Raw genomic sequence first — 16,480 nt, forward strand, 5'->3', positions numbered from 1 at the left:
TGAAATGAATAAAACTGCAGACTTATCAGTAAGACCAGTTATAGCTTAGAGATTTGGAGAACTTAACATATTTTGGTTTAAAAGATAATTTTTCTAAAACATCTAGTTATATACACAAATGTGTATTATATGAAAAAGTATCAACAGTAAAAATAAATCAAAAGTTAACTTTAATCTCCCTGAATTAATAAATACATTGCAATTTAATTAATCAATTTCAAAGTTAAAAGCATAAAGTGGATATTTTATTCTATTTCTTTGAAAATTATAATCCAAACGAAATTATTTACAGTTATTTTCTTTTGAAATATGATAAATTTATTTTGGAAAATACTCAAAGTGAAGAAATACAAGGATCCCACTGAAATATAAGATATGTACATATAGGCGCTTTTATTTCAAGTTTACTTTGCAAATCCTTCAATTTCATTCATGATAGTTGGTATTCCACTCATGCAAATTCCATTCTAGCTTTTGCTTGCAGAAGCGTTACAATCAATTAGTCTGAGATCACTGCATAATACTTCGTCTGATGTATTTCAAAAGATGTGGTATTTACAAGATTATGGTTTCAATATTTCCCCAGTAAGCTCCTGGAAAATACAAGTAATTGGCTTTAATGTAGTAAAGAGAAAGTGATGATTTAAAATTTTCTTGTGCTTCCAAGTAGAGAGGTCAAGTCCACAACTTTGCGGAAAGATAAGTCACAGCTTCAGCGATAAAATTAGTTTGCCTTGTTCTGCCCATTAATCATCAGTGCCACTATATACCATTAGTTCTTTTTGAAACCTTAGCCCAACTTCCAGCTCAGAAACATCCAATGAATTCTTTAAAAGGTACGACAAAAAGATTTTCTATGCTAAATTAACAAATGTTTTCTGCCTCACTGAATGTCAATCTTCCATATCAGTAAAATGTGATCCTCTCCAATACAATGGGACAAGTCATTACTGAATACCATTTCTAAGGGACAATAATAGATGCGTGAAGGCCTGGCAATTTCCTATTACTTTTTCCTCCGTCTCATTAGCCACATTGTTGACTTCCTAATACTTGCACTTCACCAGAACTGACCTTTTCTACTCATTCTATCTGGCTTAGCTGTTTTAAAGACTTTTTTCTAAGACAAAGTGAATATTTACTGCTACTTCACAGGCAAATCTAACAGTGATCAGAGTTAAGTGTCTACGTTTTCAAACTGGCCAAGAAGCTCCTTTGCACATTCACTTTGTAAAGCAACATAGAAGAGTTATTCCACCTTGCATTTATTTTTCTAATTTTTAAATTTTGCTTTGTTTCCATCTAAATTGGTGATGCTGATTTCACCGTTATACTTATAAGAAGGTAGAATTCTAAGATTGACACTGAAGAATGAGAATAAATTACAAATGCTAAAATTGAAACTAGTTATTTGTGAATTTTGAATTCTCCAATTATGAGAAACACAGTTACAAGTTTCCTTATATATTTGATCCTGGTAGTTGATGAGAGCACAGACAAGAGTATATGAGTCTGAATCAAGAAAAAGTCATTCAGTCTAGCAGTTGCATTCCTTGCATTAGATTATATTGCCTACAGTGCGGAAACAGGCCATTTGGCCCAACAAGTCCACACAACCTTCCGAAGAGTAATCCACCCAGACCCATTCCCCTACCCTATATTTAACCTCTGACTAATGCACCTAACTTTATGGGCAATTTAGCATGGCCAATTCACCTGACCTGCACATTTTTGGATTCTGAGAGGAAACCGGAGCAAAACCACACAGGCACAGGGAGAATGTGTGAACTCCACACAGACAATCACCCAAGGCCAGAATCAAACCCGGGTTCCTGATGCTGTGAAGCAGCAGTGCTAACCACTGAGCCACCATGCCGCCTGCAAGAATGGATGGATCATGAAAAATTATATTAAAGCAACAGATTTCCCAAAGAACCTCTGGGCCACTCATCAAGTAATGGTTAACTTTATATTTGAATACATGTGTCCAGGAGTAGTCTTGATGGTTAGGATAAAGATTATAAAACTTTGCTCCTAATATTCAGCTTAAAATTTAAATAACATGTTTGCAAGAGAAGCACAGAATGGAAAGCATTTACTTATTATGGTTAACATTGTTCAAATATTCTTCCATAATTAACATTTATTCCAATTTTTACAAAAAAACATTTTTTATGTCAGTTAAGTATAACATTATGATGTTAGGAGTCAGTCACCTTTGTTGAAATTGTACCACTTTCATCAGTGAAACAAAACATTACAGATTCAAGCCCCAATTCATGGACTTGAGTACAATAATCTAGACTGTCATTTCAGTGAGTATTGACAGTATTGCATTATGAAAAGGTGCTGACTTTCAGGTGAGACATGTAAACCAAGACACTACCTTGCCTCTTAGAAGATTTAGTAGATCCCCTGGTGCGATTTGAAAAGGAAGAGTTAAGTTCATTTATTGTTCTGGGCAATATTTATCTCTCAACTGACACCATTACAATAGTTTGCTTGATAATGCATCACATCATTATTTGTGGTATCTTGCTCTATGCAAATTGCAGACATGTTTTTCTGCATTGAAAAAGTGACAACAATTCAAAAATATATAATTAACTAGACTTTTGGGAAATCCCAAGGTTATGAAATGCACTGTATATTATTTCTTTAAAACAATTGACATGCCTGTTTATGTTGTCTGTTAATTCTGAAAGACGTCAGCTAAAGCATAACGTCACCAAAACTGACTTTCCCAAAGGAAACCTTTAATGCACTAAAATCCTATGTACAACTGTAGTACCTCATTTTAAAATGAAACAAGACTGAGTAGAGATGGCATATTGCGTTAGGTTGCTCTGTTTATTTAAGGAGAAACTGGTCCTTCTTGAATTAAATTCGAATTATATTTAATTGATGAGAAACCAATTGTTTATGATCCCACTGAGCCTGAACTGACTCTTAAAGTAAGTGTTATACTTAGTTAAATAAAAAATATATTTTACTGTGAAATTATATTTGAAAAATGATGGCACATATCCAGTATTATAAAGAGATATTGTACTTCTTGTGCCTCACAAAAATGTGTGTAATTGAGTCATAGAATGTTTACAGTACAAAAGGAATCGATTCAGGTTCGTCTTGTCCATACCTGCTCTCTACAAAAACAGCTCAGCTAATTGCACTTTCCTGTAACCCTGCAATCCTTTTACAATCCAGACGGTTGCCTAAAACCCTTTTGAAAGCTGCAATAGAATCAGACTCTATCACATTCTCAGGTGCATTCCTAACCTCTTCTGCCCAAAAAAAATCCTAACGTAACCATTTTTTTTTGCCTTCCACTTCAATTTGAAGCCTTCTGGTTCTTGATCCTTCTGCTAACGGGAACAGTTTCTCCCCAGATGTTCTGTCCAAACCATCCGTGATGTTCAATACGTCAATCAAATTTCCTCATAACTTTCTCTTCTCTAAGGAAAAGAGTCTCACCTCTGAGCTCAGATCCCTCATCCCTGGAACAGTTCTTGTGAATCTTTTCTTCACTCTCTCTAATACCTTCCCATGCTTCCTTATAGGTTGTGACAAGAATTGGACACAATGTCTGAACCAGCATTTTAAAGCTCATTGCTTTTGGATTCTCTGCCTCTATTTATAAGACCTAGGATCCCATCTAACTTAAGTCTTTCTCAAAAAGCTGGACCAATTCAATGACTTCTGAATTACTTGAACACTGATAGCCACAGGTTATTCTATTCCTGTCACCCCTATAGAATTGTATCTGGCCCGTCCTTATTCTTCCTCCCAAAATGCATAACTTCATACTTCTCTGTACTAAATTTATTTTGCCACCATTGACTATCTTTTATAGATTTTAGACATTTTAATTAATATATAATTTTAGAGTAATTCTTATTCTTCAAAAATGATACATTAATAAACATACTTGGCTTTTGAAGACATTAATCAGTATTAAGAATTCTCTTTTGGTTTGGGCCATAATAATAATTAATAAATTCCCTCCTGTTCAAATTGCAGGGCTCCTATTTTGTTACATCTACAACATCAAGAATTGGCCTCTTCAGCCTTCTCATGATCTTCGTTTGTGAAGAACCTACCATTATCATCATCAATCAACAGCAAGAACTCTGTTTGGTCACACAACATTTGGAAATAATACCAATTGCAAGGTTTTACACATTCCTTCTCCTATTCATGTTTGTCATGACTGTGAGGATTTTTTAAAAAATGACAAATATCAGTTGAAAGCATATTGTACAGCTGAATCTCTTTTAGCATTATATTGTATTAGCAGGTGTTTTCTTTAGATCAGCAACAAACTCTCGTAAGTCTACACGTTGAGAGAATCTGTGTACATTGGTCCATTGTACTGTCAGGTATGCATCGGAACAAATGCAAGGCAAGAAGTGACAATGAAGCGCTGACAGATGATTGGAATGTTAATTTTCAACTATTAGAACAAAATCTAGCGGAACGATTAGTTAAAGTACTAAGAACAACTGAAGGACAAAGCTTTGCTACATGATGGCTGCTTAGAAAATACTTCAGGAAGACAACAGGCAGATTTGGTACAGACGCTGGCAAATGAGGCCGTGATGGCACACTTAATTGGACAGGGGGTGAAATGTCAGCTTTGCGAAGGGAGGAGGAAAATAGGTAATCAAGGTTATGGAAGTTTGAAGATGAAGTGAGTTTCCTTACCACAAGCGGTGGGAGCCTATTTGCAATGCATTAATATGCTTGGACTATTCATTAAAACAATATTTCACCAGATTGAAAGGGATGTTTGCAATTAATAATACCGCAAATGAGAAACCTTCAAGTTCACAACCGGTTAACTATGGCATACAGCAGGTGGGTTAGTCTTCCTGGTGGAGTGGAACAGAGTAGGAACTGCTTTTCTTTATGGGGAGTTTTGTTGGACTATGGGAGGAGAGACATTGTTGAATTGTGGTCAGGTATGCAAGGAGATCAGGACTTGGCTGACTGGGGGGCTTGAGCTGACAGGCGGGGAGGGGTTGGGGGGGGGGAAGGAGTTGTTGCATACTTAGAAGGGTTCCTGAGGGAGATGAGCAAATAATGGTAGAAATTGAGAGTATTCAGGACAGTGGAAGAACAGAAGGTTCCAGCAGAGGCTGTAGTCTCAATGACCCGTTCAAACAGCCATAAAACACGCCGCTGGATTGCAGGGAATGGAATTCCTTCCCAGATGCTTTTTAAATATAACGCCTGAACCGTTGACCTGGTTATGAGGTGATGGCCTGATTAGCTGGGTACCTCACCAATGAATATCTAATTGGCTGGCCACTGCATGTTTGCATTTAGCCAGCCTTTCTGCCTGGGAGTGAAAACCCTGCCCATTTCCAGTCAGGGACACCCAACCCGACAACAAGATTCCACCAACATTCCTGAATTTTAAAATTTTAGCTCATCTCACAGGAAGTTTCGTCATCTGACAAGCATTTCTAATACTTAGAAAATGAACAAAAATGCATCACATTCTGAAAAAAACATATATGTAACCTAAGCAAGCCATGTTCAAAATTCAGTGCTGATTTTGGTCATATGTAAATAAAATTGCATATTTAAAAAGCACACGTACTGTGCTTTGTTGTCGCTGATTATGAACGGCACAAAATTGCATTGTGTTCTTGTCAGAATGAGAAACTATTTCCTTTGTACCACATTTGGCAGAATTGTAATCTTTTCCCTTATAAACATGGTGACAATTTTTCTACACCTAATGCAAGGGGAAATCATCTGCCTCTGCTTTATTCCTCTGCTTTATTAAGAGGAGTAAGTGATAGTTAATGCCCTCCTTGGAGGCTAGTCTGGTGGCAGGGGAGGCATTAAAGCAAAAATGTTAGTTGGGGACCCTGACAACTCTGTACTTTTGCTTCCAGTTGAGTGCAGCATGGACAGAGCGAGGCTGAGATCCTTAAGTAGAATTCTACAGAAAAAAACAAGAGTTGGTTGGCTGATGAATATTTTTCCCATTGATCTTTCAGATTCAATTAATGTATTAAAATTAATATGGCTGTATTAGTAGTAGAAGGTTTACTATAATATTAAAGATTATTAATAGGAGTAAAGTTATTAGTTATAAATTACTTGAGACTAATAAATCAGTTATTAATAATAATAATAATAATAAAATAACAAGTCAGGCAATGTGTCATGGTTGCAGACAGCAGCAGCTGATGGATGCCAGTATGATCCAGCACAATCAATCTTCAACAAATGTTTACAGCTCAACAATCTTTGTCTCCAATTCAATGATTTGGAGCTGCAGAAACTGCAAAGTGAAGGTGAGTGTTACTTGGATGCTTTGTTCCAGGAAGTGATCACACCCCTTAGAATAGGATCATCAGAATTGCTTCAGAATTAGGGATAGGAGGATGGGACTGCAAGTGAGGCAGATAAGGAGAATAAGAGTGTTAAATGTGGAAGTGTCAGCCTTTGCAACTTTCTGATCAGTTTGATGTTCTTGCAGCTTGCATGGATGACAGTAGGAACTGCAAGGTGGATAAGTGAACTGACCATAATACCATTGTACAAGAAAACACTCAAGTGGGCAGAGTAAATGGGAATGTATGGCATAATGGGATGGTATAGTCAAAAAGGATGTCAGCAGGGGACAGCTTGGTGGCTCAGTGGCTAGCACTGCTGCCTCACAGCACCAGGGTCCCAGGTTCGATTCCAGCCTCAGGTGACTGTCTGTGTGGAGTTTGCACGTTCTCCCCGTGTCTGCGTGGGTTTCCTCCGGTGCTCTGGTTTCCTCCCACAGTCCAAAGATGTGCAGCTCAGGTGAATTGGCCATGCTAAATTGCCCATAGTATTAGGTACTTTAGTCAGAGGGAAATGGATCTGGGTGGGTTACTCTTTGGAGGGTTGGTGTGGACTTGTTGGGCCAAAGGGCTGTTTCACACTGTAGGGAATCTAATCAGTTTTCCACTGTCTAGAGCATAAGCCCAGAAAGCTGACTTGACTGTCCAATGTCAGGGTTGAGGACATCTACTTGTGGCGAGAGAAGAATTTACAGTGGGCAGGACAGCATCCAGTCATCCAGACATAGGACTAGGAATCAGATTCTTCATAGATAGTACAAGCAGCTAGAGGCTAAATTAGAAAGCAGAAACTCAAAAGGTAATGTTTTCTGGATTATTACTTGAGTCACTAACAAATTAACTTAGGCTAAGTAAGATGAAAACAAAGTACTGAGGATACTGGAAAGCTGAAATAAAAACAAAGTACTGGCAAAATTCAGCAGGTCTGACAATATTTATGAAGAAAGAAGGAAAACTAGTGATTTGGTCTGATGTGACTCTTCCTAGGAACTGAAGATAGATTTTAAGAGATAGAAAAATTTTAAGAGATAGATACAGTCAACCAGGGGATAGACTATTCTTCATAGTCATGTGCAATAAAATAGGAAGAATCGATTTAGATTCAGGGTAAAGAAACCTTTAGACAACAATAATCATAATCTGACATGATTTGGAGATGTCGGTGTTGGACTGGGGTGTACAAAGTTAAAAATCACACAACACCAGGTTATAGTCCAACAGGTTTAATTGGAAGCACACTAGCTTTCGGAGCGACGCTCCTTCATCAGGTGATTGACACTTGGGAAAAAGGACTGAAGAGGCAGAGACTGACTCCTCCAAGAGCTGGATTGAAGCCCTGGAAACACAGGTCCATGGTCATTGGATCTGGTAGACAATCTCAAAAATAGGGGCAGAAGAAAGAACCTGCGCATTGTTGGCACCCCAGAGGGGAAGGAAGGCGAGCAGCCTGTGGAGTTCTTCAAGAAGTGGTTCCCAGAATTCCTCAGTTTGGAGGTTGAGAAGGGAAGGATAACAATTGAAAGAGCCCACTAGATCACGGTACAAGAGCCAGGTGCGCATCAATGCACATGGCCCATCCTGATAAGGTTCCATCATCATAAAGACAAGCTGAGGGTCATGGAAGCTAATATAGCCTAGGGGAGGGATTCAAGGGCATTGGTATGTGGTGGCTCCAGAGTCATATTTTTTCAAGACTTCTTGGCGGCAGTGGTCCAGCAAAGGAAGTCCTACAATGGTGTCAAGAGGAGGTTGAGGGAGCTTGGGATCCAGTATTCTTTAAGATATTCAGCGGTGCTTCAGATCAATCATAATGGATCCATACATTTGTTCAACTCAGAGAAAGCAAAGAACTTTGTGCTCATGTTGACTGAGGTCGAATGGCTGAATAGGCATAGAGGTTTGCTTTTCTTTAAAAAGGGCTTGGTGGAGTCTCCTTTCTGGGAATAAGTTGCATGAAATGTCTGGGATGAAGAGTATTTATCTTTAATCTCTAAGTTATGTGAAGGGAAGGGTGACATATTTATTTTTAGTTTACTTGTCTATAGTACTAACCTTGCTCTTGGGGTTTTTTTTCTACTGGGTGGTCAATTTATGTGGTGCAACCCTAGCTGGTAGGAGTTGAGAGGGCAATTGGGATGGTTAGTAGGGTTGTAGGTACCCCCATTGAATGGGGGGGTAAATTCCTTCAATTAGTGCCTTTGGTAATTTTTGTTTCTGTTTTTGCTGTATATAGATTTTGTAGGTTTTGTAGATTTGTTGGCTGTAGTTATTCTAGCCTGTATAGTTTTTGGGTTTTGTGGATTCTTTTGCATTAAAGCTCAGTGATCTATACTTCCTGTCATTCTGTCTGGAGTCTAAATGGTGCTATAGAAGGTTATGGCTAAGGATGCGTTTAAGTGGTGCACCTGGAATATTAAGGGGACTCATTTATCTGTCAAGAGGAAGAAAGTACTTTCTAGCCTTAAAAAGGGAGAGGGTAGATGTTGCCTTACTACAAGAAACACACTTGGATGATGCAGAGCATTTGAAGCTGCAACAGAATGGATTTGACCAGATTTATTTTCCATCTTTCAGTATGAGGAGTAGAGGGGTGGCCATTTTAGTTAGAAAGAATCTCCCATTTAAGTCATTAGAGTGCATTAAAGACACATACGGGAGATTTGTCATCCTTAAAGCTTTGATACATGGGGAAGAATATGGGATCTTAAATGTTTACTGTCCCACGGCCCACCCTCTTAAATTCTTGAGGGATGCACTTTCTAGATTGGCTAACCTTGCATTGCAACATATTATCATAGGAGGGGACTTCAACTGTCTCATAGACCTTACAGTAGACAGATTGCAAAAAGATATTGGGGGGCCCTTTGGGCAATCTAAACAATTAAGGAATTTGTGTGCTGAATTGGGGTTGGTAGATGTTTGGAGGCACCTTCACCCTACTGGCAGAGACTTCAAATTCTTCTCGAACCCACATAAATGCCATACCAGGATTGATCTTTGTGACCCCTGCAGCACATCTGGGCTCAGTGACGTCATGTACAGTTGGCAATATACTATTTCAGATCACGCCCTAGTGTATTTAATGGTTAAAAGTAAAGATACTATGGTTTGAGACACTGGTGACTGGACCCCTTCATCCTCAAGGACAGCAAGTTTATTGAATTCTTTTCTACTAAGTTCAGGGCTTTTTTAGATGTTATTAAGACTCGGCCAATGGCCCATCCATTCTTTAGGAAACAGCTAAATCCTATGCTAGGGGGTTGGTTATTTCCTATTCAGCCAGTAAGAAGCAACAAACGAGTAAGCAGCAACCTTGCTCGATACGTGTCTGAAAGTAGCTGAAAAGACATTTTTTGACAGGCCCTCGCTGGCTAAACTACAGGGGATCACAGCACTTCGGTCTACGCTGAACTTCATGCTCACATGGACAGCCAAGGGGGAGCTTACATCTGCAAGTCAAAGGCTGTTTGAGCATGGGGATAAGCTGGGAAAGTACCTAGCTTACCTTGCTAGGAAAAGGAATGCCCTCCAAGCCATTACCTCGACTAGAGAGGACACTGGGAATTTGACCTACGATTCAAAAGGATTACACAGCACTCCAGAAATTTTACTCTCAATTATACCAATCTGAAAGCTGTGGGAGTGGACGGGTTTGGATGAGGTCTTTTTTTAGGACTTTGGACCTTCTGGGAGTGACCCCTGAACAAGAGTCTCTCCTCAATACCCCATTGTCAGAGCAAGAGGTGCAGGAGACTGTGAGGCAGCTCCACAGGCTCCCCAGTGAGTTCTATAAGGAATTTATAAGTATATTGTCAAGGCTGATGCTCAGTATGTCTTTTTTAATAAATATTTTTATTGAGAAAAAGAAAGAATTTTTTAAACTATAAAATTTTTACAAAATAATAGAACAACCTTGCAATAGAACAACAATAACCGTAAACAAACTACTCCTCTACACCACAATCTGGGAGAAAAAACTCTACACAAACTACAATTCAATAAATAACTAAATCAAAACAAAAAGAAACTAACTTAAACTGAGTTGAACCAAGGCAAGTAACATTAAATTACGTTGTTACAAAACTCCGCGCAATCCCACCAGAGCTCCCCATAACCGGGTCCATCAGTTGGCGTACCCGTATTTGTTCAGAATTGTTCCCCCCAGGAGCCCCCAGGCCGCCAAACACAGCCCTCACAGCAACACAAAGGCCCTAACCAACATAGCTGATAAATCTGCGTCTATATGGGTCAAAAAGGGCCGCCACGCCATATAAAAAAGCTCAGTCCTTTTCTGGTGCACCATCCTCATAAGGAAGTCCAGGGGGACGTGCTCCATAACTAACTTATACCACTCTGAGAGTCCCTGAGGATTCTTCGACACCCAGCTCATCAGAATGTTCCTCCTCACACAGAATGAGAGATTAAACAAATTTCTTCCCATGCTCGTCCAAAGATCTATCTTGAGCTCAGTTCCTAAGACCCCTTCCAAAACTCCTGCTATAAGTGCCCCAATACCTACGAAGCTTGTGGCACAAACACAAACAATGAATAAGAGTAACAGCACCTATTTTACATTTGGAGCACATTGGGGATGCTCACATCTTAAATTTCGCAAGCTGCTCCAGTGCCAAATAAACCCTGTGGAGCACCTTCAACTACATAGCCTGCATCCTATTGCAAATCGAAACCTTCATTACATTCTCCCAAATATCCTCCCACTCCTCTGGTGAGATTTACACCCCCAATTCCTGAGCACAGATTCCACAAAACTGCTCGATGTCCCGCGAGACACAATCTTCTAATACACGATAGAGGGTGCTGACCGAGAGAGTGCCTGTAGACTGAAGGACTCTCCTCTCCGTATCTGACGCATAGAAACTAACCATTAATGTATTTTTTTTCTGTATAAAGTCCCTAATCTGAAAGTAACAAAAGAGGTCCCTCCTAAATAGCTCATATTTTCGGCTCAGCTGCTCAAAAGAGATAATGATCTCCCTGTCAAATAAGTCGCCCAAACAGAAAACACCTCTGGACTCCCAGAGCCAAAAGCCAGGACCCAGGATCCATCGATCCCAGCTGGAACACTACCAATCCTACGGTGAGAGAGTAAAAAAGGAGAAAATCTTTTTGTAAATTGCTCTCAATTTATTGCATCATTCTCCATGTTTTAACCATGTTAACAACAATCAGATTTCTGCAATGGTCCATAACAGTCCTCATCTTGTCCATGAACAATAGATTAGTGAGAGGACATTTTGCCTGGGAGGCCTCAATGTCCAGCCTGATTGACCACAGGTCCTGGCGAGCCCAGTCATATAGGATAGCAGGGAACTGAGTTGGTATTTCTTAAAATCTGGAAAATCCACACAGCACCCCTGCCACCAAACCCTCTGGATGGCCTCTGCCAACAGCTCAGTCACCAAAAGTAAATAGCAATGATGAGAGGGGGCACCCTTGTCAGCAGCCTCTGCCAATGCTAAAGTTGTCAGACCTTATACCATTAGAGAGAACCGCTGCTTTAGGATCACTATAACACTGCCACCCACCTGGCAAAGACCCCTCCAAGGCCAAACCATTCCAGGACATAAAAGAGGTGCAGTCATTCCACCCGGTCAAACACACTCTCCATCCAGGGAGACTACCAAGCCCGGAATCGAACTTGCTGGCACACCTGAATCATTTTTAGCACTCTCCTAATATTATTAGAGGATCTGCGACCCCGAATAAAACCTGTCTGGTCCTCCTTTACAATGAAGGGCAAGACCTTCTCCAGCCTCAACACCAGCATTTTCAACAACATTTTAAAGTCCACGTTTAATAATGAAGGGCAATCCTCTGGGGCTTTCCCTCTCAAGAATAAGAGAAATATTTGCTTCTCTCAGAGAGGATGGGAGGCAGTCCAGACTGTACAAATAACTGTACACATCCAACATTGGCCCAACCAGCATGCCTATGAACTCGTTATAAAACTCACTCCGAAATCCATCTGGGCCAGGCACCTTACACTCTGGAGCTGCCTCGCCACTTCCTGTATCGCTTGGATTGTCAGTGAGGCATTCAAAAAGGATGCCTGCTCTGAAGTTACATCTGAGAAGTTACATTTAAGATCCAAGATCTTAAAAAAGGACTCCATCTTCACCAATCTATGCTCACAGCCCTCCGACCGGTACAACCCAGAGTAAAATTTCCTGAGTGCTGCATTGATCATTTTGGGATCACAGGTGATAGTACCAGCACGCTCTCTAATGAATGCATTAGATTGATGGGCACTCTTCTTTCTGACCAAGTATGCCAAATATCTACCTGGTTTATCACCATACTCAAATAACCGCTGTTTCACAAAGGAAATCTCCCTCTTTGCTGTCTGGGTGAGCGCAGTGTCCAGAGCAGCCCAGAGAGCTGTAATCCACTGCAACTTAGTTACAGCTGGTCTGACAAAGAACGCTGTCTCAGCTGCCTTCAGCCAAGCCTCGTGCATACGCTGCTGCTCTCCCCTTGCCACTTCCAAGTTGTCGAGTAAGAAATAATCAAACCCCTTGCGTAGGTCTTGACAGTCTCCCAGAGCACCGACAGATTGCTGGCTGTACCTGAATTATTGTCCCAGAAAATTTTAAATTCCCACAAAAAATACTCAATGAATTTGCTATCCTTCAAGAGTAAAAGATCCATGCACCAGTGCCGTAAGCCTGTCCCATCGCCACTGGCATGATCAGAAATGGCTATGTTCCCAATTCTATAGGAAGTACAAAGTTCAAAAAGGCTGATGGGGCAAAAATATGTCAATCCTAGTATAGTACTTGTGTGGGTTAGAAAGAAAGGTGAAGTCGCTACCCTCAGGGTGAAGACATCGCCACACATCCACCAACCCCAGCTCCCTGTTCAGGTCCAGTAGCTGCCTAGATTGCAGGGATATACCCACACAATCACTTGGCATTCTATCCACCTCAAGGCCATTAGTTAGTTAAAGTTTCCCCTGTAATTGTATGACGTGCCCCAAGGGGAGAGTGCATCCGTTAAGAATTTGAGGGGGTGTGCAGGGAGAGGATGTGCGGGGGGAAGCAATAAATATTCGAGATCCCATATTCCTCTTTATATATAAAGCTTTAAAGGATCAGAAATCACCCACATTCATCCTTAATATTGTCTAACAACTGAAATGGTAGATTCTTCTGAATCAGTATAGCTACTCCTCGACTTTTTGAATGAAAGGATGAAAAAGAACACCTGGCCAAACTCTCCCTGCTGTAACCTTAAGTGCTCCTTATCAACTAGATATGTTTCTTTCAGCAAGGCTACATCGACCCTTTCCTTTCTAAGGCATGAAAGTATTTTTCTCTTAATCAGTGAATGACTCCCCTTAATGTTCCAGATGCACCATTTAAATGAACAGTTACCCATAGTCATCCGAAGCAGTCTGTGACACCCCAGGAGGAAGAACCCCATTTATAGCACGCCAAGTGAAGACTTGAAAATACAAACTACAAAAGCTACCAAATCAAAATTTCTAACAACTTCTCCTACAATGAGACAACATATAATACAAATAATAGCCGCAACCCAAACCCAAACAAAACAAAGTCACACACATCTTACAGCAAGAAAATTAAAAGCGGGCGTTCAACCCATCCCATCCATACTTTGGCCCTATGTAGTCCTGGTTAAAAAAAAATGAAGCGTTTCCCCCCCCCCTGAAGCGTTTCCCCCCCCCCCCCACTAACACTGTACTAAAAAAAAAGAGAAACAAAATGGGAATGATAGAAAAACAAAAGGATAATGGGAGTGGAGAAAGGGGGGAGAGGAGAGAGAAAAAGAAAAAAAAAGTGAGGACTCCCACATATTAAAAAGACAAAACCAGGTAAACCAAGCAAACTACAAAAAAAAACAAGTGAACACAATTGTCCATATTATTTGAGCCAGCCGGTCTATTTTAAATTGTCCAGAAAGTCCTTTGCCTTTTCCAATGAGTCAAAATTAAAAACGGACCCTCTGTGACTGAAACATAATATTGTCAGATATCTTAGAGTACTGAATATTCAAGTCCCTCAGCCTTAATTTTACTCAAAGGCCTTCCTCTTACAGATCACAGCCGCAGAAAAGTCTTGAAAAAACATAATTCTTGATCCTTTATAGATCAGAGCCTGTGCATCCTTCTCCAGTGGTCTAACAGCTTCCAGCACCATTTGCTTGTCTCTAAAATGCTGGAGTCACACTATGCAGGGGCACTGGTCCGACCCAGGCCTGCGCACTGCGATCCGGTGGGCCAGCTCAACCCGCGTTTGGTCCACCCAGACTTCTAGCTTCAAAACCTGCGGGAGCCATTGCTCCAAGAAGCTGATCAGCTGGCCTGCCTCTTCCCACTCCTGATCAGGTGGATATTCTTCCGATGGCCTTGATTTGAGGACAACCTGTTTGCCTAAGGCCCGTACCTGCCATTCCAGGGCCTGGACCCGGCTCTTTGAAGATTCCACTGCGGTTTCGGAGCCTGTGTCTCTCTGCTTCACCTCCATGATGCGCTGCCTGGAGATGCTGGATCTCCTGATCATACTTCTGCAGCTTGGCCGAGATCAGTTCCATCGGTTCCAGCCTGGTTTGGGTCTCCTCCATTGCTGGATCAACCTTCTCTCGGAGTTTCATGAACTTTGAAACCAGGCTCTGCTCCACAGGGGTGTTTGTAGAGGCCAACACCACGACCATGGGTGTGTCTGGTACTGCAGAGAAATGCCCTGCTTGATGCGATCCTCGCGGTCCTTTTTTCTTAATCATTTTTGTTTCAGCGCTTTTTTTTTAAAAGAAACTAATAAATAGTTCCAGGGGCCTAAAACCAGCAATTTACACCACAATGGATAAAAAGGGTGAATGCACTCTTTGTCTGGGTTTCTGGGCAGAGCTTACCAAGGCAGACCTACTGGATTGTCGCCATCTTGGATCTCCCCGCTTAGTATGTTTAATGACTCACATAGTCATGGCCTCCTCCCACCATCCCTATAAGAGATGAACATCTCACATTCTTAATAAAGGGAAGGGTCCAGAGGACTGTGTTTCCTATAGACCCATTTTACTCCTGAATGTTGACTTCAAAATCCTATCCAAGACTCTGGCATTAAGGCTAGAAACTGTACTGCCCTCCATCATTAAGGAGGACCAGACGGGGTTCATAAAAGGTCGCACATCGATGGATAATGTCAGGAGATTACCTAACATGATCCAAGTATGTCAATAGCAATCAGTACAGTGATTGATGATCTCCTTTGATGCGGAAAAGGCATTTGACAGGGGTGAGTAGCCATATCCTTTTCATACTTTGAAATGGTTTGGCCTGGGAGAGACTTTCATCAGGTGGCTGGAGGTTTTGTACAGTGAACGTCTTGCCTCGGTCCTCACAAGTTGTGTATGGTCAAGCAATTTTAATATTTGTAGGGGCAGTCGACAAGGCTTTCCCTTGTCACCATTGCTTTTCACATTGGTGATCAAACTGCTGGCAGAGGCAATACGCAGGGATGCCAAGATAATTGCTCAAAAACATGGGGACAAAGTAACATGAGATCGTACTGTACGCGGATGACATTCTTGACTTATCAAACCCAACAGTCTCCGTACCACACCTGATACAACACATCAAACTATTTGGTGGCTTCTCGGGTTATAAGATCAATTTTAAAAGTCAGAGGCCATGCCCATGGGTGGTCTCCCGAGAGTGCCTAATCCCGAGGGCAGATCTCGCAGGAGGGCTTTCTCTACTTAGGTGTATTTATTACTCCTGTTTTTGATTGGCTATTTAAAGCCAATTTTGCCCATTTATTAGACAGAATCAGGCAGGACCTTTATAGATGGGAGACGCTTCCAATCTCTTAGTTAGGTCGGATAGCCCACATTAAAATGAACATTCTGCCCTGTCTGTCGTATCCCAAGCGAAACTTCCTCTGCTTTATACTAAGCAAGTATTTAGAAGACAGAATGGCTGGTTCAGTTCTTTTACCTGGTATCATGAGCCCTTCTTCAGGAACGAGGAAAGTGTGTCCAGCAGGCTAAGATAAAAGGTAGGGAGGAGGGACTTGGGGGAGGGGCACTGGAAATGCGATAGGTGGAAGGAGGTCAAGGTGAGGGTGATAGGCCGGAGTGGGGGTGGGGCC

The 16,480-nt window shown here is 41.1% G+C and overlaps 1 long non-coding RNA gene across 2 annotated transcripts in view; it reads right to left on the reverse strand.

Moving 5' to 3' along the window:
- Positions 1-392: 392 nt before the first annotated feature.
- The window catches only part of LOC122558987, a 24,534-nt gene continuing 8,446 nt past the window's right edge, over positions 393-16,480 (reverse strand). For both annotated transcript variants that reach the window (XR_006314299.1, XR_006314300.1), the window contains exon 3: positions 393-593. This is a non-coding gene — a long non-coding RNA (uncharacterized LOC122558987). The remainder of the gene's footprint in view (positions 594-16,480) is intronic.

Source organism: Chiloscyllium plagiosum, chromosome 18 (assembly GCF_004010195.1).
Source record: "Chiloscyllium plagiosum isolate BGI_BamShark_2017 chromosome 18, ASM401019v2, whole genome shotgun sequence".
Taxonomy (NCBI): domain Eukaryota; kingdom Metazoa; phylum Chordata; class Chondrichthyes; order Orectolobiformes; family Hemiscylliidae; genus Chiloscyllium; species Chiloscyllium plagiosum.